Here is a 22,713-nt window from a genome sequence, read left to right as displayed (position 1 = left end):
AGTGCATAATAAATGCCATTATTATTATTATTAATTTAAAATATGAATTTTTTTGCACATGTGGTGATAATTTCAAAACTTTTCCCCGGGGTGTTGAAGTACCTTGGGCCAGCCTTGGTATCACTCAATGCCCTTGATGATGTGCTGTTCATTCCTGTTGGCTAGCCTTTGCAAATGGACTCTAGTGGATTTGACTTTGTTCTTTGTTTTGGACTGATGCTGATGCATTGCGATAGGCCACAGTAAAGAGTGATTTTTACCCAGTCCCACTTTTTCTTCCTGTGTAGTCAAGAGAAAGCCTCTTGCCTAATGATAAGGCTATTAATTGTGATATTTGTCAAGGGCTTACTATGTGCGAAGCACTGTACTAGGCGCTGGGGAAGATACAAGATAATCAGATCGAATCCAGTCCCTGCCCCTCATGGAGCTTACAGCCTAAATAGGAGGGAGATCAGTGATAGAGTTTTCATTTTACACTTGTGTTAACTGAGGTACATGGAAGTTAAGTGACTTGATCAAAGTCACACAGCATGCAAGTTGGGGAGCCAGAATTAGAACCCAGCTCCCCTGACTCTCAGGCTTCTGCTCTTTCCACTAGATCAAACTGCCTCCCGCAATTACCCGGAATCCAATCATTTTCACTCACTGTCTGCAGAGGCCTGCGGACCATTTTAGAATATACTGAGGAAGCTTGCTTTTTGTGCTGCTGGAGAGTGATTTTCAAAAAGCACTGGGGAAAGTGCAGAGATTAAGCAATCCACCTGAAAGGACGTTTAAAATCCCTCCCTGTGTAGGAGCACTTTATCTAAGTTTCATCTGAACTAAGCTATGCAGTTTAAACGCCCAATGCCGGGAATAAGAACCTGTCTTCAGTAGGGGAGGGGAATTTGGAGTTATGTCGAAATGCTGAGGTAGAAGATAAAGATAACAGGGTGCCACAGTGACTGAAATCAAGTGGCCCTATTGAGACGGATAAGCTCGACTGGAGCCTAATACAGGTTTCCAAACAGCTCAGGTATCATAAGCATTAGGAAGAAATCAGAAAAAAAAAAAAAACCAAAAAACTTCTCCAGAGCCTTGTTTGCCACATTTCCTGGGCTCAGGTGAGTTTTGAGCCTAGTGTCTGAGGGGAAGGAGACAACTAAGCCATGACACAGACATATTTCGCCCCAGGATCCTAACTTGTACATTGGATTATATGTAACGTAAAGCAGGATAGATCTTATGAAATATATGTGAGTTAATTCCCTTAATCCTTTAAATGAAATATATTATTTAGTTCATTAAATGGACTTTAGTCTGTTATTTGGTATATCTCATCGTCTTATGTTGTCGAGTCGTCTCTGACCCGTAGCGAGTCCGTGGACACATCTCTCCCAAAACGCCCCACCTCCATCTGCAATCATTCTGGTAGTGTATATATGTATATATGTTTGTACATATTTATTACTCTATTTATTTTACTTGTACATATCTATCCTATTTATTTTATTTTGTTAGTATGTTTGGTTTTGTTCTCTGTCTCCCCCTTTTAGACTGTGAACCCACTGTTGGGTAGGGACTGTCTCTATATGTTGCCAATTTGTACTTCCCAAGCGCTTAGTACAGTGCTCTGCACATAGTAAGCGCTCAATAAATATGATTGATGATGATGATGGTGATGTATCTGTAGAGTTTTCTTGGTAAAAATACGGAAGTGGTTTTCAGTGCAGTAAACTGGATACTCCATCCTTCACTGTCTCCCATGCTGCTGCTGCCCAGCACAAGTGAGTTTTGACTTGGAGCGATTGCGATCCCCTCGCTAGTCACTGCCGGGGCTAGGGATAGAATGGGTATGCCTCTGCTTGACTCTAGCCAATAATAATAATTAAGGTATTTGTTAAGCGCTTGCTATGGGCCAAGCACTGTTCTAAGCGCTGGGGAGGTTACAAGGTGATCAGGTTGTCCCACGTGGGGCTCACAGTCTTAATCCCCATTTTCCAGATGAGGTAACTGAGGCCCAGAGAAGTGAAGTGACTTGCCCGAAGTCACACAGCTGACAAGTGGCAGAGCCGGGATTAGAACCCATGACCTCTGAATCCCAAGCCTGGGGTCTTTCCACTGAGCCATCTGCTTCTCAGCCAAGTCGAGCAGACTTTGATACTCTCATAGCCAAGACTGGTAGAGTACTGAAACTTTCCAGGTGTGGTCCTGAGAGGGCATTTGGTATATTCATTTATTCATTCAATCATATTTATTGAGCGCTTACTGTGCACTGTACTAAGCTCTTGGAAAGTACAATTCGGTAGCAGATAATAATGATAATAACAATGATGGCCTTTGTTAAGTGCTTACTATGTGCAAAGCACTGTTCTAAGCGCTGTGGATGCAAGGTGATCAGGTTGCTCCCCGGGGGGCTCACAGTCTTCATCCCCATTTTGCAGATGAGGTACCTGAGGCTCAGAGAAGTGAAGTGACTTGCCCAAAGTCACACAGCTGGCAAGCGGCGGAGTCAGGATTAGAACCCATGACCTCTGACTCCCAAGCCCGGGCTCTTTCCACGGAGCCATGCTGCGTCTCTAGAGACAATCCCTACCCAATAATGCGCTCACAATCTAGAAGTGGGAGACAGATAACAAAACAAGTAGACAGGCATATAGAATATCACATGCAGAAATTGAGTGATTTGGTGGAAAGAGCCCAGACTGGGGTTCAGGGCACCTGGGTTCTATTCCTGGCTCCATCACTTGGCTGCTGTGTGACCCTGGGTAAGTCACTTCACTTCTCTGTGCCTCAGTCATTTCATCTATAAAATGGGGATTAAGACTGTGAGCCTCATGTGAGACATTGACTCTGTCCAACTCGATTAACTTGTACATACTTCAGCACTTATTACAGTGCCTGTTACATAGTAAATGCTTAACAAAAGCCATTAAAAAAATTCTAGACTCGAGTGTCCAAAACTCTTCCGGTAATCCCCCTTGGCCTTGCCAGGGCAGTCTTACTGTCAAAATATGATGGGTAGTCAAGGGATTAGCTCCTAAATCAATCAATCCATCAATCAGTGGTATTTATTTAGTGCTTACTGTGTGCAGAGCCCTGTACTAAGCGCTTGGGAAGCACAAACCATTTACAGAATATGTACAGTGAGATTCCCTTATTCCTTTCTTGATGAAAAGTGCTAAACAAAAAGTTTAATCTTAATGGAAACATGGACACATAGTCCTTCAACCAAATTTAAAGAACACAGCGGAATACTTACAAGGGAATATGAGGGAATGTCTAAACTAAATCCTCTCTGTGCCAAACTGAGTCCAAACTAGAATATGACCATCCTGGCAGGATGGCACAGAATACAGAGGATGACATTTCCACAGGAAAGCCCCTAAAATTTTGTATTTTGGATAGTAGCATTTTCATAAAATGTGTCCATCCATTTGAAAACAACCAGAAGCACTGAACAGTTCATTTTCATTATGTATAATTTGTGTTTTCAGTATGTATTTTGGATAGAACGCTTCTAAGGCATTGATAATATTCTTCCGATAACCTGCTTTTTTCTGGATACCATGAACAGTGCTGTTGGAAGAAACAGTATTGGGCAAGTTTTTGCCATCAACCAGATCATAATGTAATGCAAACTTTCTGCCATGTAAGATTCTTGAGGACCACAGCCTCTACATTATAGAACTGCTTGTCCTATAATAAACCTGGTAGTTTCTTGGAAAATTGTGAGTTACGTGGTTCTCCACCTCCCTGCTTTCACACTTTAGAAGTCTAAAATTCCCAATAAGGCAAGTGTTTCAACTGACACCCTATGTTTTTTGCTTTATTCCTTCAATTATAATAGCATAACTGGTGACGACATTTTTACATTTCTCATTTCAAGCTAACAAGAGGGCACACTAATGCTATTTTCATTTTATCCCAAAGAAATTGAAATGTAGTGAAATTTAATGAAAATTATTTTCAAAGGCATTTTAAAACCACCCCATAGAGCAACAAAGACAGCAGACCCCAAAAAGGTTTCAGAAACTTCCTCCATCAATTGTTACAAATTATCTTTTCCAGATCATCAATCATATTTATTGAGCGCTTACTATGTGCAGAGCACATATTCCAGATGTGATAAATATGAAATTGTGGGCTACCATGAAAAAGTAGAGGGCTGCAAATTTAAGACAGAGTCAGAAGAAAGTTAAAATAGAGTTTCTTGAATTAATCCCCTTGGAATTTTTCTCCTTGCTTAATTCATTGTTTCCTACCATCATATTCTTCAAGATGCATTTTCCAGAGGAAAAACATCTGCTATTGCTTTTGTCATGGAAAGATAATATTAGGGAAATAATTTTTTTACCAGATTTCTGAGGAAAATGGCAATAGAGTTGATTTGGTGTTCACCCTAGTAAAATCCATTTTATTTTCACTGTAGGGCAGAGATTTATCATAATACGGTTCATCCGATGAGCTGGTTGGCTCTGGCAAAAAAAACTCAGTTCTTCTCCATGCTTTATATCAAAGCGTGGCAAAATGTAAAAATAATTTAAATACAGTACCTGCCTCATGGAGAATTGCGGCATACCATAACAGCATCCAAGGAAAGAGTATGTGAGGACTCATGTTGAAAGAGCTTTCTTCTAATCCAAAGGAGAGTCTCTCAATTTATATCCTCATGAATTGACTCTTGTAGGGGCGGGCCATGTAACTTGATTCGTTTTGACGAATTCACCATCAGGGGTTTCTTTAACAGATATAGATTTTACAAGTATTGAGGAGAAAGTGTGATCGTGATCATTCTTGTAATTTGGCAGATTTGATTAGTGAAAAAGGAAGCCTGCATTATCCTATGAGTTCACTTCCAGCTCTGATTCAAGGCTCATGACTTCTGTATAACATAGCTCTTGCCTAAGAGAACTTAGCATTAAGCTTTGATTATGCCTTTTCCAGAAGCCACAAGTTCAGACAATTAACATCAATCATTAAGCTGCTCGTATTGAACCAACGAATCTGGTAAAATCAGCCCTATTAGGAATTTTGCCCTGGAGAAGTATTTGCTTGTGAAATTGGTACTTCTGACCATATAGACAGGACATCTAGATCATCCATATCATAGTCTGTGTCTATTTAATCAATCAATCAATCAATCGTATTTATTGAGCGCTTACTATGTGCAGAGCACTGTACTAAGCGCTTGGGAAGTACAAATTGGCATCACATAGAGACAGTCCCTACCCGATAGTGGGCTCACAGTCTAAAAGGGGGAGACAGAGAACAGAACCAAACATACCAACAAAATAAAATAAGTAGGATAGAAATGTACAAGTAAAATAAATAAATAAATAAATAAACAGAGTAATAAATATGTACAACCATATATACATATATACAGGTGCTGTGGGGAGGGGAAGGCGGTAAGGCGGGGGGATGGAGAGGGGGACGAGGGGGAGAGGAAAGAAGGGGCTCAATCTGGGAAGGCCTCCTGGAGGAGGTGAGCTCTCAGCAGGGCCTTGAAGGGAGGAAGAGAGCTAGCTTGGCGGATGGGCAGAGGGAGGGCATTCCAGGCCCGGGGGATGACGTGGGCCGGGGGTCGATGGCGGGACAGGCGAGAGCGAGGTACAGTGAGGAGATTAGTGGTGGAGGAGCGGAGGGTGCGGGCTGGGCAGTAGAAGGAGAGAAGGGAGGTGAGGTAGGAGGGGGCGAGGTGATGGAGAGCCTTGAAGCCCAGGGTGAGGAGTTTCTGCCTGATGCGCAGATTGATCGGTAGCCATTGGAGGTTTTTGAGGAGGGGAGTGATATGTCCAGAGCGTTTCTGGACAAAGATAATCCGGGCAGCAGCATGAAGTATGGATTGAAGTGGAGAGAGACACGAGGATGGGAGATCAGAGAGAAGGCTAGTGCAGTAGTCCAGACGGGATAGGATGAGAGCTTGAATTAGCAGGGTAGCGGTTTGGATGGAGAGGAAAGGGCGGATCTTGGCAATGTTGCGGAGCTGAGACCGGCAGGTTTTGGTGACGGCTTGGATGTGAGGGGTGAATGAGAGAGCGGAGTCGAGGATGACACCAAGGTTGCGGGCTTGTGAGACGGGAAGGATGGTAGTGCCGTCAACAGAGATGGGAAAGTCAGGGAGAGGACAAGGTTTGGGAGGGAAGACAAGGAGCTCAGTCTTCGACATGTTGAGCTTTAGGTGGCGGGCGGACATCCAGATGGAGATGTCCTGAAGGCAGGAGGAGATGCGAGCCTGGAGGGAGGGGGAGAGAGCAGGGGCAGAGATGTAGATCTGGGTGTCATCAGCGTAGAGGTGATAGTTGAAGCCGTGGGAGCGAATGAGGTCACCAAGGGAGTGAGTGTAGATTGAGAACAGAAGGGGACCAAGCACTGAACCTTGGGGAACTCCCACAGTAAGAGGATGGGAGGGGGAGGAGGAGCCTGCAAAAGAGACTGAGAAAGAACGACCGGAGAGATAAGAGGAGAACCAGGAGAGGACGGAGTCTGTGAAGCCAAGGTTATTTAGAGATAACAAGATACGTAAATGGCTTTAGCAAGCTAAATATGTAGTATCCTTTATTGTTGGACTCAAAATATCCTCAAATTTTTGTCTAAATATTTTTCAAAATATGTAGTAAGGATTGCTCTTCCAAATTAATCCTGAATAGGGGTATTTTTGAAGTGTGGAAAGACTGATTTTATTTTCCACACTCTCACTTAGATGAAACTGTTCCATCTCTCTCCCTCTATAATAGTTTCTTCTTTATATTTAGAAAACATCTTTTGATAAATACATAGACCTGCCTTGCCATCAATTACCATTTTAAAAGAGGATTATTTAAGCCCTTTCTCTAATCTTTTATTTGCTCCAGCTTCCAGAGCTCAAAAGTTTTTTCCAACCCTACTATCTGGAAAAGATTGATTTCATTTTCACCTTCTTACTCTACCAAGCAGTGAAAATAATGGAAACTGGAAGAAAGACTGGATAGCTTGGATTTAATAGTGTTTATTGAGCGTTTCAGCATTAGTGACTATGGGAAAATTTCACTCAGTGAAACAGTCTTTCCCTGCTGGGAGCTATCTAGTGACTAAAGCCCCGGAGAACTGGGTCTAATTCTATCTCTTATACCAAACGTGCCACCATTTATCATAGATAAATCACTCAGTTGGGCCTCAATTGTCCCATCTCTAAGGGAAGGGAGAGAGTGCCTGCCTTTCCCTGTTATCATAGTGAATTTTCTAGGAATGAGTAGGAAATCTCCACCTCCACAGAAATGGGAAAGGGACACAGTACTACCTCTGGAAATCATGGGATCATCATCATCAATCGTATTTATTGAGCGCTTACTATGTGCAGAGCACTGTACTAAGCACTTGGGAAGTACAAATTGGTAACATATAGAGACAGTCCCTACCCAACAGTGGGCTCACAGTCTAAAAGGGGGAGACAGAGAACAAAACCAAACATATTAACAAAATAAAATAAATAGAATAGATATGTACAAATAAAATAAATAAGTAAATAAATAATCCGTGAGGGCTGAAACTCTTTCCTTCATCTCCCATCCCACCATTGCAGTGACAACTCCTGATTTACACCCTTGCAACAGGGATAGAAAAGGGTAATCCATTTCAAGACGTTGGGACACTGTTTGGAGAGCAGCTCCAGTGTGCTGTTAGCCATGTCAGAATCCTAGCAGGGCCGGGCACATCTTCTTATCTAGGTCCCACAAATTGGAGAGGTTCCCTCTTAAGGCTTTGGAATATTTGGGCATCCCCAAGTCCATCGACTTCAGGACTTCTCGTGGCTCAGTGGAAAGAGCCCGGGCTTTGGAGTCAGAGGTCATGGGCTCGAATCCCGCCTTTGCCAATTGTCAGCTGTGTGACTTTGGGCAAGGCATTTAACTTCTCTGTGCCTCACTTACCTCATCTGGAAAATGTGGATTAAGACTGAGCCCCCCATGGGACAACCTGATCACCTTGTAACCTCCCCAGTGCTTAGAACAGTGCTTTGCACATAGTAAGCGCTTAACAAATGCCATTATTATTATTAGTGTTACTGGAGAGATCAGCACAGAATTTATGGCACTGACTCATAGGGCCCTTGCAGAGAATAGTCATGCAATGTATTCTCTTGGAAGTGGGAATTGTGAGTTTGGTGAAGATGAAGAAGAGGGGGAGAATAAGGATGAGGAGGCTATAAATGAAGGAATCTTTTTACCTCCCAAATAGCTGAACCACAACCTAGAGGTCTGAGAAAAAATCTCTTCCAACCCAAGGACCCACCAAGCCTGCCCTGCCCACCTTATCCTCCTGTTAATAATAATAATAATAATGATAGCATTTATTAAGTGCTTACTATATACAAAGCACTGTTCTAAGCGCTGGGGAGGTTACAAGGTGATCAGGTTGTCCCACAGGGGGCTCACAGTCTTAATCCCCATTTTACAGATGAGGTAACTTGAGGCACAGAGAAGTTAAGTGACTTGCCCAAAGTCACACAGCTGACAAGTGGTGGAGCGGGATTTGAACCCATGACCTCTGACTCCAAAGCCCGGGCTCTTTCCACTGAGTCACGCTGCTTCTCCACAGTCCCACACAGTCCGTAATCTTCAGCCTTCCAAATTTGCAGCAGTGACTGAATGCCTTTCACTTACTTTCATTCATTCAATCGTATTTATTGAGCACTTACTGTGTGCAGAGCACCGTACTAAGTGCTTGGGAAGTACAAGTTGCCAACATGTAGAGACGGTCCCTACCCAACAGTGGGCTCACAGCTAAGTCAATCAATCGATCGATCATTCAACAGTATTTACTGATCTGCTAGAGAAGCAGCGTGGCTCAGTGGAAAGAGCTCAGGCTTTGGAGTCAGAGGTCATGGGATCAAATCCCGCCTCTGCCACCTGTCAGCTGGGTGACTATGGGCAAGTCACTTCACTTCTCTGGGCCTCAGTTACCTCATCTGTAAAATGGGGATGAAGTCTGTGAGTCCCACGTGGGACAACTTGATCACCTTGTAACCTCCCTAGCACTCGGAACAGTGCTTTGCACATAGTAAGTGCTTAATAAATGCCATCATTATTATTATTATTATTATTAACCTGATCACCTTGTAACCTCCCCAGTGCTTAGAACAGTGCTTTGTACATAGTAAGTGCTCAATAAATGCTATTATTATTATTATTATTATTATTACTAGATGCAGTGTGTTGTGGTGAATGCTTGGGAGAGTACAATTGTGAGAGCCTTGAGATAGGAAATGCATGCCTAGTTCCCATGTGTATACTATATTATACTACTACTGTATTATAATAATAATAATATACTATATACTATACTATATACTATATATATGTATATATATAGTATATATACTATATACTACTCTTCCCCAGGGTGTAGTACAGTGCTCAGCACACAGTAAGTGCTTGATTCATTCATTCAATCAATCCTATTTATTGAGCACTTACTGTGTGAGGAGCTCTGTACTAAGCGCTTGATAAATACTATTACAACTACTACTACCACTACTGTAGAAATGGTAAACCCGATCCCTGCACTGAAGGAGGTTACAATCTAGAGGAATAGATAGACAGTAAAATATACAGAGAAGCAGCGTGGCTCAGTGGAAAGAGCCCGGGCTTTGGAGTCAGAGGTCATGGGTTCAAATCCTGGCTCCGCCAATTGTCGGCTGGGTGACTTTGGGCAAGTCACTTCACTTCTCTGGGCCTCAGTGACCTCATCTGGAAAATGGGGATTAAGACTGTGAGCCCCCCGTGGAACAACCTGATCACTTTGTAACCTCCCCAGTGCTTAGAACAGTGATTTGCACATAGTAAGCGCTTAATAAATGCCATCATTATTGTTACTATTATTATACTAAAATAGTTGGGAGGAAGCAAAAGGATAAAGCCCCTCCTCCCCATCCCCATCCCCACCGCCTTACCTCCTTCCCCTCCCTACATCACCTGTATATATGTATAGATGTTTGTACGTATTAATTACTCTATTTTATTTGTACATATTTATTCTATTTATTTTATTTTGTTAATATGTTTTCTTGTCTGTCTCCCCCTCCTAGCCTGTGAGCCTGCTGTTGGGTAGGGACCGTCTCTATGTGTTGCCAACGTGTACTTCCCAAGCGCTTAGTACAGTGCTCTGCACACAGTAAGCATTCAATAAATACGATTGAATGAATGAATGAATAAAGGTTTATATATAAGCATTATGGTGGATGGGATAATAATAATAATAATAATAATGATGGTATTTGTTAAGCACTTGCTATGTGCAAAGCACTGTTCTAAGCCCTGGGGAGGTTACAAGGTGATGAGGTTATCCCATAGGGGGCTCACAGTTTTAATCCCCATTTGACAGATGAGGGAACTGAGGCCCAGAGAAGTTAAGTGACTTGCCCAAAGTCACACAGCTGACGAGTGGGAGAGCCGGGATTTGAACCCCTGACCTCTGACCCCAAAGCCTGGGCTCTTTCCACTGAGCCACGCTGGGATGTCACCAAATGTTTTGGTGACAGGGAAATGTAGAATTGGCAGGACAGGGGAGGGGAGGGTGGGGTGGAAAGAGATTAACTGACACCTGTCCACATGTTTGGTTTTGTCGTCTGTCTCCCCCTTCTAGACTGTGAGCCCGTTGTTGGGTAGGGACCATCTCTAGATGTTGCCAACTTGTACTTCCCAAGCACTCAGTACAGTGCTCTGCACACAGTAAGCGCTCAATAAATACGATTGAATGAATGAATGAGGGAAGTCCTCCTGGAAGAGATGTGATTTCAGAAGGGCTGTGAAGATGGGGAGAGCAGTGGTTCGCAGGATGTGAAGTGATGGGGAGTTCTGGACAGGAGAGAGGGTGTGAGCCAAAGAGATCGGAGTGAGTCCCGGTGGGTAGGTTGGCTTGAGAAGAACAAACATGCAAGATGGGGTGAGGTGAGAAGAGGGTGGGGAAAACTAAGGGGCAGGGAGCTGATTGAGGCAAGGGTCAGGAGTGGACGACCACTGGAAGTGTTTGAAGAGAGGGGAGACCTGCCAAGAAAAATGATCCGGGGAGCACGGTGAAGTGTGGGTCGGAATGGGGAGATTCTGGAGGCAGGGAAAACAGTGAGGAAGCTGATTCAGTAGTCAAGTCGGGAGTTTAAAAAGTGCGCGGGCCAACATGGTGGCGGTCGAAATGAAGGGGAAGGGGAGGATTCTAGAAGGTTCTGGGAGAGATTGGTGCCGCTGAGATTCGGCACAGTGTTGGGGCTGTTGGTCTCCCAGCAGACACAATACTCCTGGACTTCCACCAGCTAGAGATCTGCTCCCTGACACCCAGGGGTAGGAGCTGCTTCAGGGGTGGGCTGAGTTCTGGTCTGGGAGAAGCTAAGAGAAGGCAGTTCATTTTGGCCTTTTTGGGCCTGTCTCTCCACCCCCCTGTGATAACTGTGCTATAATAATAATGACCATAATAACATGATAATATTTGGTAAGCACTTACTATGGGATACAAGATAATCAGGTCAGACACAGTTCCTGTCCCAGACAAGGCTCACAGTCTCTAAGGGAGGGAGAAAGGGTATTTAATTCCCCATTTCACAGATGAGGAAACTGAGGCATAGAGAAGTTAAGTGACTTGCCCAAGGTCACAGAGAAGAGAAGCCATGTGGCTTGTTGGATAGAACAAGGACCTATGAGTCAAAAGGACCAGCGTCCTAATCCCAGCTCCGCTACTTCATTCATTCAATCATATTTATTGAGCGCTTACTGTGTGCGGAGCACTGTACTAAGCGCTTGGGAAGTACAAGGTGGCAACATATAGAGACGGTCCCTACCCAACAGCGGGCTCACGCTACTTGTCCAAGATCACACAGCAGACAAGCCATTGAGCTCCTCTGTGCCTCAGTTACCTCATCTCTAAAATGGGGATTAATAGTTTGAGCCTCATAAGGACACGGACTGTGTCCAACCCGCTTAGTCTGTATCTATCCCAGTGCTGATACAGTGTCTGGAAGATGGTAAACACTGAACAAATGTCATTAAAAAGAAAAGAAAAGAAAAGAGAATTCCATCCATTAAAGTATGTCTCGGAGTAAAGTTATACCCTGGGGTAAAAGTGAAGTTACAGCCAGATCATTCAGAGATAATTATCGACTGTACGCTGTTCACAGTTATTTCTCCAAACAAAGCTTTCAGTCAGCCACAGGCCAAAATACGTGGTGTCTGAGTTTTGGTAATCGGATCACCTGTTTGGCTCCAGCATCCATAAACCTCCGTGGCTTTAACTATTACCTACTGATATTTTCTGCTTTGTGCTTTTCCAATTTGTGATGCTGATTAAATCCCGACTGTGGTCATCTTATTATTATTATTATTATGATTATCTTTGGGAAGCTGGCTCAGCCATGATTGAGGTCTACACAGATCTCGCGGGTAGAGTCTGGATGGACTTTCTAATTCCATATCTTCCTATAGTAGGCTGGGTTTGGGAGTCGGATGACCTGGATTCTAATCTCAGCTCAGCCGCCTGCCTTCTATGTGACCTTGGGCAAGTCCCTTAACTTCTCTATGCCTCAGTTTCCTCATCTGTGAAGTGGGGAATTAAACACCCTTTCTCCCTCCCTTATAGACTGTGAGCCTGATTTGGGACAGGAACTATGTCTGACCTGATTATCTTGTAGCACAAAGTAAGTGCTTACCAAATCCTATTATCATTGTCATTATTATTATAGCTCAGTTATCGCATAGAGCAGTTCCTGACCACCGTCTTGAAGACTTTTGAGAATGATCTTAACCTGATGAGCAGGAAACATTTCCCAGTGGATCGAATGCATCTTCTGACTACAGCCCATTCCATCTTTAAATATGGTGGGGTTTGGAATAAATTGAACAGACCTGTCGTAGCATACAAAACCCTGCTTCACTTTGACAGTAAAGGGGAATGGGTCAGGCAGATTTCCTTTAACACTTCCTGGACCATCGATTTGATCAAGGAGTAGCCAAAGAATCTTGATCAATTTTTTAACCCATTGCCCCCGAGGTCTCAGATCATAGTGGTTACACAAGGGACATAATCTCCGCTGCACATCAGCTATGGAGAAGCAGTGTGGCTCAGTGGAAAGACCACGGGGTCTGGAGTCAGAGGTCATGAGTTCTAATCCTGGCTCCGCCACTTGTCAGCTGTGTGACTTTGGGCAAATCACTTTTCTGGGCCTCAGTTACCTCATCTGTAAACTGGGGATTAAGACTGTGAGCCCCATATGGGACAAACTGATCACCTTGTATCCCTCCAGCGCTTAGAACAGTGCTTAGCACATATTAAGTGCTTAATAAATGCCATCGTTATTATTATTATGCCCTTAATAAGTGTAAGAGCAACCCTGAAGTGAGCAGGAGAAGAGGACATAAGGGCATAGTGGGGCCTCTTAGAGGAGATTTGTTTATAATAAGACTTTGAAAATGGGAGGGAGTATGACATCTCTGTCGGACAGAGAAGAGGCATGGCTTAGTGGAAAGAGCACGGACTTGGTAGTTCTAATCCCGACTCCATCACTTGTCTGTTGTGTGACCTTGGGCAAGCCACTTAACTTCTCTGAGCCTCAGTTACTTCATCTGTAAAATGGGGATTAAGACTGTGAGCCCCACGTGGGGCAATCTGATTACTCTGTATCTGTCCCAGCGCTTAGAACAGTGCTTGGCACCTAGTAAGTGCTTAACGAATACCATTATTACTATAGCGCTTGGAACAGGGTCAGCGCTTAGAACAGTGTTTGGCACGTAGTAAGCACTTAACAAATACCATCATCGTCATTATTAAGAGGGAGAGCATTCCAGGCAAGTGGTTGGCAATTAGAAAGATCAGATCGAAGTACAGTGACATTAGAGGAGCAACGTGTGTTTGCTGGATTGTAATAGGAAAGCAGGGAGGAAATAAAAATAATAATGATAATAATAATGATGTTGGTATTTGTTAAGCACTTACTAGGTGTCAAACACTGTTCTAAGCACCGGGGTAAATACAAGGTAATCAGGTTGTCCCACGTGGGGCTCACAGTTTTCATCCAGCAGCGTGGCTCAGTGGAAAGAACCCGGGCTTGGGAGTCAGAGGTCATGGGTTCTAATCCCGGCACCGTCATTTGTCTGCTGTGTGTGACCTCGACGAAGTCACTTCACCTCTCTGCGCCTCGGTTCCCTCATCTGTAAAATGGGCATTAAGACTGTGAGCCCCACGTGGGACAATCTGATTACCTTGTATCCCCGCCATATGCTTTGCACGTAGTAAGCGCTTCACAAATACCATTATTATTATTATTATACTCATTTTACAGATGAGGTAACCGAGGCACAGAGAAGCTAAGGTATGGTAGGAGCGGGCAAAGTGATTGAGTGCTTCAGTGACTGAGCAAGGAGATAATGTGGGAGAGTTAAGAGTGAGGTACAGCTTTAAGGCTGCTGGAGAGGAGACAGAAAGTTGGGAAGTTGGGGTGTAGTGGTTATGAGGGCAGATAGGTAAGGTGGATTACGGAGGTGGAAAGCCTTTAAGCTGCCTGTGAGAAGCTTTTTGTTCAGGGCTAATAGACAGAAGGAGTCCGTGGCGGGTTTTAAGAAGAGATATGAGCAGTGCTTTTAGGAAGATGATCTGTGCAGGAGGAGGGAGAGACTGGAGGCCAGGAGACCAGCAAAAAGGCCGATGTAGTAACGGAGACGACATGGGAACTCATACCAGGGTGCTAGAAGTTTGGGTGGAGATGAAAGGACAAGGGATCTCCACGAGATGTTTTGCAGGAAAAAAAAAGAGGTAATAATAATGATGATGGCATTTATTAAGCTCTTATTATGTGCAAAGCACTGTTCTAAGCGCTGGGGAGGTTACAAAGTGATCAGGTTGTCCCACGGGGGGCTCACAGTCTTCATCCCCATTTTACAGATGAGGTAACTGAGGCCCAGAGAAGTGAAGTGACTTGCCCAAAGTCACCCAGCTGACAATTGGCGGAGCGGGGATTTGAACCCATGACCTCAGACTCCAAAGCCCGGGCTCTTTCCACTGAGCCCCGCTGCTTCTTTGTAGGTGGTAAAAGTAAACTGAATGTGCAAATTGAACAAGACAGGGGAGTTGAGCATGACATCAAGATTGTGGACTTCTGGAATAGGAGGAATGATGGTGTTGTCCACTGAGCCCTCTGTGGGATGGGAACTGTGTCCAACCTGATTAGCTTGTATCTATCCCAGCGCTTGATACAATCAATCAATCAATCAATCGTATTTATTGAGCGCTTACTGTGTGCAAAGCACTGTACTAAGCGCTTGGGAAGTACAAGTTGGCAACATATTAGAGATGGTCCCTACCCAACAGTGGGCTCACAGCCTAGAAGGGGGAGACAGACAACAAAACATATTAACAAAATAAAATAAATAGAATAGATATGTACAAGTAAAATAAATAGAGTAATAAATACGTACAAACATATATACATATATACAGGTGTCTGACAGTGTCAGATACAGTGTCTGACACCTTGTAAACACTTAACAAACACCATAAAAAACAAAACCAAAAAGTCCCCAGGCATTTAACAAGGTGCTACTATTAAGCATAAATCGTTAGTGACTGGAAATTAGCCCGAATCTGGTGAACCTCATAATAATAATAAATAAATAATAATGGCATTTGTTAAGCACTTACTATTTGCAAAGCACTGTTCTAAGTGCTGGGGTGGGGGGGTGGATACAAGGTCATCAGTTCGCCCCACGTGGGACTCACAGTTTTCATCCCCATTTGACAGATGAGGTAACTGAGGCCCAGAGAAGTGAAGTGACTTGCCCAAAGTCACACAGCAGACATGTGGCAGAGCCGGGATTGGAACCCATGACCTCTGACTCTCAAGCCCGAGCCCTTTCCACTGAGCCACGCCGCTTCTCATCTGTAAACAATAATCTCCATCTCTATTTGTACAGATTTATTACTCTATTTTACTTGTACATATTTACTATTCTGTTTATTTTGTTAATGATGTGCATGTAGCTTTCTGTTCTGATGATTTTGACACCTGTCTACATGTTTTGTTTTGTTGTCTGTCTCCCCTTCTAGACTGTGAGCCTGTTGTTGGGTAGGGACCGTCTCTATATGTTGCCGACTTGTACTTCCCACACACTTAGTACAGTGCTCCGCACACAGTAAGCGCTCAATAAATACGACTGAATGAATAAATTGGCAACCCAGAGGAAAATTCTGACACTGAATTCTCGCTAGCACTTTGTCAAAGAACAAAGAGGTAGAAAATCCCACCAAGAACTTACTACATCTTCTGGGGGACTGACTGATTGTGGCTCCACTTGGCATCAAGCTTAAAATCAAACATATCAAGAAGAAAATCAAGGGCAAACTCAAAGTTTCAGAATGCAGAAAGTTTAATTATTCAGTAAAAGTAAATTATATGTGTTCCAGGATGTGCAGTAAGGAAGAAAAAGAAGAAGATACTGATCGGAGGATTTATGGTAAATTCCTCTCTAATAACTCAGTCCAAGGCAGCCAATACTATTTCACTGTGGAGGCAACTGGAAAAAACAAGTCAATAAAAGTAGATTTCTCAAAAGTCAGGGTAATAAATTTACGTCCCCTATCTGACCCACGAATTCCTTAGCTGTCTCTCTCCCATGCACTTCTACCCGGCAAATCTGTGCTGTTCCCGCACAGAGAACTTCCATCTTATAACAATAATAATAATAATAATAATGATAGTATTTGTTAAGCGCTTACTATGTGCAAAGCACTGTTCTAAGCACTGGGGAGGTTGCAAGGTGATCAGGTTGTCCCAAGGGGGGCTCACAGGTTTAATCCCCATTTGACAGATGAGGTAACTGAGGCACAGAGAAGTTAAGTGACTTGCCCAAAGTCACACAGCTGACAGTTGGCTGAGTCGGGATTTGAACCCATAATAATAATAATGGCATTTATTAAGCACTTACTATGTGCACAGCACTGTTCTAAGCGCTACGGAGGCTACAAGGTGGTCAGGTTGTCCCTCGTGGGGCTCATAGTCTTCATCCCCATTTGACAGCTGAGGTAACTGAGGCACAGAGAAGTGAAGTGACTTGCCCAAAGTCACACAGCAGACGAGCCGGAATTTGAACTCGTGACCTCTGACTCCAAAGCCCGTGCTCTTTCCACTGAGCCACGCTGCTTCTCCTAATCAGGTTGTCCCATGTGGGGTTCACAATCTTAATCCCCATTTTACAGAGGAGGTAACTGAGGCACAGAGAAGTGAAGTGACTTGCCCAAAGTCACAGAGCTGACAAGTGGCGGGACCCCTGCTTTACTGCAGATCCCAACCCCCTAACGCCGGAACCACTTTGGTTTGCCAAGTTAGATTCTGTGGGGCTAAGATCATCATCATCAATCGTATTTATTGAGCATTTACTGTGTGCAGAGCACTGTACTAAGCGCTTAAGCACTTTAAGATGTGCTAAATGCTTAGTCCAGTGCTCTGCACACAGTAAGCACTCAATAAATACGATTGAAAGAATGAATGACGCGCTTAGAACAGTGCTTTGCACGTAGTAAGCGCTTAACCAATACCATCATCATCATTATTATTATTATTATTATTGTTATGATCATAGGCCTGGGAATTGGAGGACCTGGTTTCCTAATCACGGCTCTGCCATTTGCTTGCTGTGTGATCTCCTGTAAGATACCGACCTTCGCTGGGCCTCAGTTTCCTCAACTGTAAAATGGGGGTTCAGTACTTTTCCTCCATCCTACCTGGGCTGTGGATCCCACCTGATGTTGCCTGCTGGAGGCTTCTCTGAACACTGCGTGCCCATGAAGCAGGAATCTGTTTGGAACAGATTATCACTGTGGAAGTCAAAGTTTCGCCTCAATCCGTTTCGGGCAAACGTGAGTAGAAGCCACACATGAGAAGCAGCGTGGCTCAGTGGAAAGAGCCCGGGCTTTGGAGTCCGAGGTCATGGGTTCAAATCCCGCCTCTGCCACTTGTCAGCGGTGTGACTTTGGGCAGGTCACTTTGCTTCTCTGGGCCTCAGTTCCCTCATTTGGAAAATGGGAGCCCCCCTTGGGACGACCTGATCACCTTGTAACCTCCCCAGAACTTAGAACAGAGCTTTGCACATAGTAAGCGCTTAATAAATGCCATTATTATTATTATCATTATTAAGTAACACTGCCTAGTAGACAGAGCCTGGGAGTGAGAAGGGCCTGGGTTCTAATCCCACCCCACCACTTGTCTGCTGTGTGACCCCGGACAAGTCACTTAACTTCTCTGTTCCTCAGTTTACCACACCTGCAAAATGAGGATGAAGTCTCTGAGACTCATGTGAGTCAAGCTGGGTCCATCCTGATTATCTTGTATCTGCCCCAGGACTTAGTACAGTGCTGGGCACTTGGTAAGCCCTTAACAAATACCAGTTTTTATTAATATTATTATCATTATTATAATTAGAGAGAGCTCTGTCGGCCTGAGCAACATTTCGCAGCTCTGAATCGTCAATCCCATACTGCAGCAACTACACATCGGTTTGCACAACGTGGATGCGTGACCCCAGAAGGAGTTTATGGCTGGGAGATTTTTCTTTTCTTGGAATTTTCCAGTATGAACACCTTGGCCCGTCGACATCTCCAACTCAACATGTCCAAAACAGAACTCCTTATCTTCCCACTCATACCCTGTCCTCCCCTTGATTTTCCCATCACTGTAGACAGTACCACCATACACCACGTCTCACAAGGCCGTATAATCTGGGCTTTATCCTCAAATCATCTCTCTCATTCAACCCCCATATTTAATGTCACCAAATCCTGGCAGTTCAACCTTCGCGACATCGCTAAAATTGGCCTTTCCATTACCACGTTAATCCAATCGCTTACCCTATCCCGCCCTGATTCCTGCATCAGTCTCCTTGCTGACCTTCCTGCCTCATGTCCTGTTCCAATACATACTTCACGCTGCTGCCCGGATCATTTTTCTAAAAATATTCAGTCCATTTTTCTCGGGAGAACCTCCAGTGGTTACTTACCTGCCTCCCCATCAAACAAAAACTCTTAACCATAAGCTTTAAAGTACTCAATCACCTCACCCTCGCCTGCCTTACCTCCTTGATTTCCTTCTTCAACCCAGTCCACACAGTTCACTTTTCTAATAATAATAATAATGGCATTTATTAAGTGCTTACTATGTGCAAAGCACTGTTCTAACGCCTACTTACTCGGTGTACCTCAATCTCGTCTGTTTTACTGCCAACCTCTCGCCCCTGTAAGTGCCTCTGGCCTGGAATGTCCTCCCTCTTCACGTCCAACAGACGATCACTTTCTCCCCTTCAAAGCTTTATACTCCATCTACCTGACTACGGCTCGATGGAAAGAGCGCGGGCTTCGGAGTCGGAGGTCATGGGTTCAAATCCTGGCTCCGCCAATAGTCAGCTGTGTGACTTTGGGCAAGTCACTTCACTTCTCTGTGCCTCAGTTCCCTCATCTGTAAAATGGGGGTGAAGACCGTGAGCCCCAAGTGGGACAACCTTGATTACCCTGTATCCCCCCAGCGCTTAGAATGGTGCTTTGCACATAGTAAGCGCTTAACAAATGCCATCATCATCATCACTCGTGCATATCTTCTAGACTGTGAGCCCACTATTGGGTAGGGACTGCCTCTATATGTTGCCAACTTGTACTTCCCAAGTGCTTAGTACAGTACTCTGCACCCAGTAAGCGCTCAATAAATATGATTTAATGAATGAATGAATGAATATCTACAATTAATTTATTTATATTAATGTCTGTTTCCCCCTCTAGATTGTAAGCTAGTTGTGGGCAGGGCCCTTGTCTACCAACCCTGTTATACTGTACTCTCACAAGCGCTTAATACAGTGCTTTGCCCACAGTAAGCACTCGGTAAATACGGTTGATGGATTCTGGCATTGCTTTGGGAGACTACAGCCTACCACCTAAAGTTGAGACACAGGGCCAGTGGGGGAAAGAGGACCAAAGCAGGGTATTGTCCAAGCTTCTTGGACTGAAAAGCAGCGTGGCTCAGTGGAAAGAGCCCGGGCTTTGGAGTCAGAGGCCATGGGTTCCAATCCCGACTCCGCCACTTGTCAGCTGTGTGACTTTGGGCAAGTCACTTCACTTCTCTGGGCCTCAGTTCCCTCATCTGGAAAATGGGGATCAAGACTACGAGCTCCACGTGGGACAACCTGATCACCTTATAACCTCCCCAGCGCTTTGAACAGTGCTTTGCACAGAGTAAGCGCTAAATAAATGCCCTCATTATTATTATTATTATTGAGGTGAGGATTATGTCTACTTACCATTTGGTTTTCTCCCAAGTGCTTAGTAGGGTGCAATGTACACAGTAAGTATTCAACAAATATAATTGATTGACCTATTGATCAATACAGCCTTGGGCATCTGCTACATTTGGTCAGACTCCCTAAAAATGCATCAGCTGAGTAAGCACGCAGACCCAGCCCCGTGACAAAAACCTCCCGCTTTTGATTTTCAGGTTATATTGTAGTCTCCCAAACACTTAATACAATGCTCTTGAGAAGCAGCATGGCCTAGTGGCAAGAACACAGGCTTGGGGGTCAAAGGACCTGGGTTCTAATCCTGACTCCACCATATATCTGCTGTGTGATCTTAACTTCTTTGTGCCTCAGTTACCTCATCTGTAAAATGGGGATTAAGACTGTGAACCCCCTGTGGGACTGTGTCTGACCTGATTACCTTAGAACAGTGCTTGGCACATAGAAACAGTGCTTTGCACATAGTAAGCGCAGAGAAGCAGCGTGGCTCAATGGAAAGAGCACAGGCTTTGGAGTCAGAGGTCATGGGTTCAAATCCCGGCTCCACCAATTGTCATCCGTGCGGCCTTGGGCAAGTCACTTAACTTTTCTGGGCCTCAGTTACCTCATCTGTAAAATGGGGATTAAGACTGTGGGCCCCACGTGGGACAACCTGATCACCCCAGCACTTAGAACAGTGCTTAACAAATGCCATCATTAATATTATTAATAATAATAAATGCCATCCTTATTATAGAAGGAACTTAACAAATACCACAATTATAATTAATTTTCATTATTATTGCTCTGTACACAGTAAGCCCTTAATTAATACCATTGATTGATCGATTGAAGACCCCATGTGGAATTCCCACTAGTGTACTCTTCCCCAGGATATAGTAGAGAGCTCTGCACACAATAAGCACTCAATGAATATGATTATTATCATTATTAAAACTTTCTGCCCATAACAACTCAGCAAGCTTGGCTACAGTTTAAGCAAATGGGAACGTGTGTTTAGTCATCAATGGTGCCCTCAAGACACGTAAGCGGTCTTGAATTTACCCCTCCCTGGTATTTCCCCTGCCTCACGTGGAAAAGTCAATGGGGCTCCCGAGATGAATCTATCTCCCTCCCAAATATTAGCTCACTTACCACGGGGCCTTGCTGTTGTGGTCGGAAACCCTGCAAGGAAAATGACAATTAGGCCACAGAAGAAGGCGAGGACTTCTAGAAAGAGCAGAACTCAGAGAATGTTCTTTTAGCTTCCCAGATTCTGCTTATCGTCAGTGAGAAGCACATTGTGAGAAGCAGCGTGGCTCAGTGGAAAGAGCAAGGCCTTGGGAGCCTAATCCCGGCTCCGCCACTTGTCAGCTGTGTGACTTTGGGCAAGTCACTTAACTTCTCTGTGCCCCCATTACCTCATCTGTAAAATGGGGATTAGGACTGTGAGCCCCCCGTGGGACAACCTGATCACCTTGTATCCCCCCCAACGCTTAGAACAGTGCTTCGCACATAATAAGCACTTAGAAAAATGCCATCATTATTATTATTTATTATCAGTGGTGGCTAGTAAAGGCCAAGCGCTTCTGTCTTCAGTTTCCCATTTGAACAAAAGGCAAATAATCTTTGCTGACTTAAATGCAATGTCAGAAATGCAGTGGTCCCTCCGTCCTCGATCATGGGAGGAAACTCCAGTTGAGATGAGGAACAACTGTTGGGTACGGACCGCCTCTATATGTTGCCAACTTGTACTTCTCAAGCGCTTAGTATAGTGCTCTGCACACAGTAAGTGCTCAATAAATACAGTTGAATGAATGACTTATAATAATGATAGTATTTGTTAAGCGCTTACTATACGCCAAGCTCTGTTCTAAGCGCTGGGATAGATACAAGGTTGTCGGGTTGTCCCACGTGGGGCTCACAGTCTTAATCCCCATTTTACAGATGAGGTAACTGAGGCCCAGAGAAGTGAAGTGACTTGCCCAAAGTCACACATCTGACAAGTGGTGGAACCAGGATTAGAATCCGCAACCTCTGACTCCCAAGCCCGGGCTTTTTCCACTGAGCCATGCTGCTTCTCCGATAATAGCGTGAGGGGATAACTGAATGGCTGAGATGTTCCAGGGGATCTTGAAAAAATTGGCTTCATGGGAGACTTTTCCAGACACTCCATGGCCTCCCTGAATTCCACTGGGGAATATCAATTTTCCATTAGACATTTTATATCATTTTCTCTCTATTTTTCATTTCAGCTGAAAGGCGGTAACAGAAACAGTGAGGTGCTTCGGGGTGCATTGCTTTGAATCCTAAAAATCACCCCAAAATAGGATTCAGGGTAGCTTGAGAAGCAGCGTGGCTCAGTGGAAAGAGCCCGGGCTTGGGAGACAGAGGTTGTGGGTTCTCTGTCACTTGTCAGCTGTGTGACTTTGGGCAAGTCACTTCACTTCTCTGGGCCTCAGTTCCC

At 44.3% G+C, this 22,713-nt stretch overlaps 1 protein-coding gene across 1 annotated transcript in view; it reads right to left on the bottom strand.

The window, feature by feature from the left end:
- DMBT1 (deleted in malignant brain tumors 1) overlaps nucleotides 1-22,713 on the bottom strand; it is a 160,769-nt gene that overhangs the window by 99,817 nt on the left and 38,239 nt on the right. The window lies entirely within an intron of this gene.

The sequence above is a fragment of the Tachyglossus aculeatus genome, chromosome 16, assembly GCF_015852505.1.
Source record: "Tachyglossus aculeatus isolate mTacAcu1 chromosome 16, mTacAcu1.pri, whole genome shotgun sequence".
Classification (NCBI taxonomy): Eukaryota; Metazoa; Chordata; class Mammalia; order Monotremata; family Tachyglossidae; genus Tachyglossus; species Tachyglossus aculeatus.
Note: the sequence above shows the minus strand (reverse complement) of the source record. Positions and strands in the feature narration are given on the sequence as shown.